The 2,500-nt window shown below is 44.2% G+C and overlaps 2 non-coding genes across 2 annotated transcripts in view; both read left to right on the forward strand.

Annotated features, from left to right (window-relative positions):
• The first annotated feature begins 410 nt into the window (after positions 1–410).
• LOC143306227 (5.8S ribosomal RNA) lies at positions 411–565 on the forward strand. The gene has a single exon (XR_013063678.1). It is a non-coding gene; the product is annotated as a 5.8S ribosomal RNA (ribosomal RNA).
• A 1,732-nt stretch (positions 566–2,297) lies between these two features.
• Positions 2,298–2,500, forward strand: part of LOC143306251 (large subunit ribosomal RNA) — a 4,102-nt gene continuing 3,899 nt past the window's right edge. Inside the window, exon 1 of the ribosomal RNA XR_013063702.1 lies at positions 2,298–2,500. This exon is cut by the window's right edge and continues 3,899 nt beyond it. This is a non-coding gene — a ribosomal RNA (large subunit ribosomal RNA).

Raw genomic sequence — 2,500 nt, forward strand, 5'->3', positions numbered from 1 at the left:
CGGACCGGCTGAGAAGCGACGATAGCGAGTCTTTGAAAAACTATGTGTCCATTAGTTAGACCGATCGTCGCCGGCCGTGTGTCTGTTCGAATCTCGCAACCCACGATTCAGCGACAGGACGCGCGCTCGCATTCCTTGTGTGCGTTCGTACTTTTCAAGGTTTTTAAATGTACTTTACGCCCGACCGTCGAGAGGAGCGTGCCACTGGGCGTTTCTCCGACGGTTTCCGTCCTTGGACGCGATCGTGTCGTCAACGATCGAACAAACAAACAAATACGTTGGCGACGCCCGAATTCGCTCTCCCGCGCGCGCCGGGTGGGAGAGTGATGTGGGTATCGAATGTGATGCGTGTTAATAATGAAAATAACACTCTAAAGATCTAAAGAGTTTGAAATACAAAATTTTACGATTACCCTGAACGGTGGATCACTTGGCTCGTGGGTCGATGAAGAACGCAGCTAATTGCGCGTCAACGTGTGAACTGCAGGACACATGAACATCGACATTTCGAACGCACATTGCGGTCCACGGATACAATTCCTGGACCACGCCTGGCTGAGGGTCGTTTTCTTAACAAAAGACTGCTTGCGTTTGCTTCTCGAAAAAAGAGTAATTCATTTCTTTCTAAACATCTCGCCGTCGTTCAACGAAAGTAGAACGTTTCGGAGCGGGATTATCGAACGAAATTGAAAGAATGAATGAACGATAAACAAAGAAAGAGTCGCAACGTACGAGCGATAGTTGGGCAGTTCGTCGGCGTTTGTCGTGGAAACGATGTGACGAAAATCGCAACCGATACACTAAATGCAGGCCGTTAAAGGAGAGAAACAAATTTCGAAATATCTCTTCGAACTAGCGCAAGTGCGTCACGGCGCGCGAGTCGTTCGTTAAAATTTATAAACGACCGCCCGTGAAAGCACCGAGTTCTAGGAAGATAATCTATAAAGATTCTCCATCCTGCTGGAAGTTATCGGATCGGCGCGATTGTTCACTTGTAGAAATCCACGCTCCCGACGTTGCCAGAAACGATATTTACGAAAGGTGTGTCAAAAATAAACGAAAGAAGCTCTCCTATAAATTTAGAAAAAGCAAACGAGTGAAATGTTTGAGATGATAATTTGCTGAAATGCAAGCTCGAATAGCCCCAGGGTTTCGAATGATTCCCCGCGCTTTATACATCTCTCTGTTTACAAACGGTGTATAAATGAAAGATCGCTTCAGATGGGTCGTCGCTGTTTGACGCGCGATGCTGTTCCTTTTTTTTTGTCTGTCTGTGCGTTTAGCTTCGCTAAACAAGTTAAATGGTTAAAAAGCGTCGAAAAAGCGAATACACACGCGACAAGACAAATCTAACGAGTAAAGGAACGCTCCGCTCCAAGATAAAAATGGTTGCTTACAATCAATACAGCGTTTCGGTACCCCTGATCGTAGTCTGAAACTGTGTAACAAAAGAGAGGAAAGCGAATGGTGAAGGAACTTCGAAGCCTCCGTGGCGTGGCTAGAACTTGTGATAAAAGTATGTTTGCAGCAATTATGCATGCTCCCGTTAAAACAGCATTTCAATGTCTCGCATGGCTTAAAGCTCTAGGAGGCTTCAACATTTAGAATACATACGGACTACTTCGTTTGTTAAAGATAAGCGAAGACCGCGCGACCATCGCTCGGTCGTCCAGTCCTCGAAAGTTTTGTTGCGTTCCAAAGAAGAGACAAATGGGGTTTACCCTTGCGCTAAGGGGAGAAGAAGAGAAAAGCAGTTGTTAAATCTAAGAGGTGTGTGGAGTACATCGCGTGTTGGTTAAAATTGTTAAATGAAGTATACGCGAAATGTTCTCTCGCTCTTGCTTTTCCTCTTGCTTCCGTGGCGCTCGAAAAGAAGGGATGATAAATAAAGAAACCTATTCGAAATCTCTTGTGGAACAAAAAATAATACGGACGGACGTTAAAATTGAACCGAGACGAAATGGATCGTCTTGCGAGTTGTCTTCGCTTTGAAATTGTTAAAAATTGATAAAAGCAATACGACGAAGCTGCAGTCCGCAAAATGTTTGAAGCAAAAAGGAAATAACACGAAAATTATGGGAACGTCGTGTCTCAACTTTTTTTTCCCTCTTGTGCTCGTTTCATCGAACGATAAATACAAACATTTTGAAACGAGAGAGGAGGAAAAATTGAATATGCGAAAGGTTGATTCACGCACAGTTTCTCTACGTGTTTGCTTTTTTGCTTCTTTTCGTTTATTTTTTTTTTTTTTGCATCGAGCATCATTATTCACCTTTCGATGAAACCAAAGAAATTGACGACCTCAGAGTAGGCGAGATTACCCGCTGAATTTAAGCATATTATTAAGCGGAGGAAAAGAAACTAACTAGGATTTCCTTAGTAGCGGCGAGCGAACAGGAATGAGCCCAGCACTGAATCCCGCGGTACCGCCGCTGGGAAATGTAGTGTTCAGGAGGATCCGTTTATCCCGAGACATCGAATTGCGTCCAAGTCCATCTTG

Source organism: Osmia lignaria, unplaced genomic scaffold (genome assembly GCF_051020975.1).
Source record: "Osmia lignaria lignaria isolate PbOS001 unplaced genomic scaffold, iyOsmLign1 scaffold0003, whole genome shotgun sequence".
Lineage (NCBI taxonomy): Eukaryota > Metazoa > Arthropoda > Insecta > Hymenoptera > Megachilidae > Osmia > Osmia lignaria.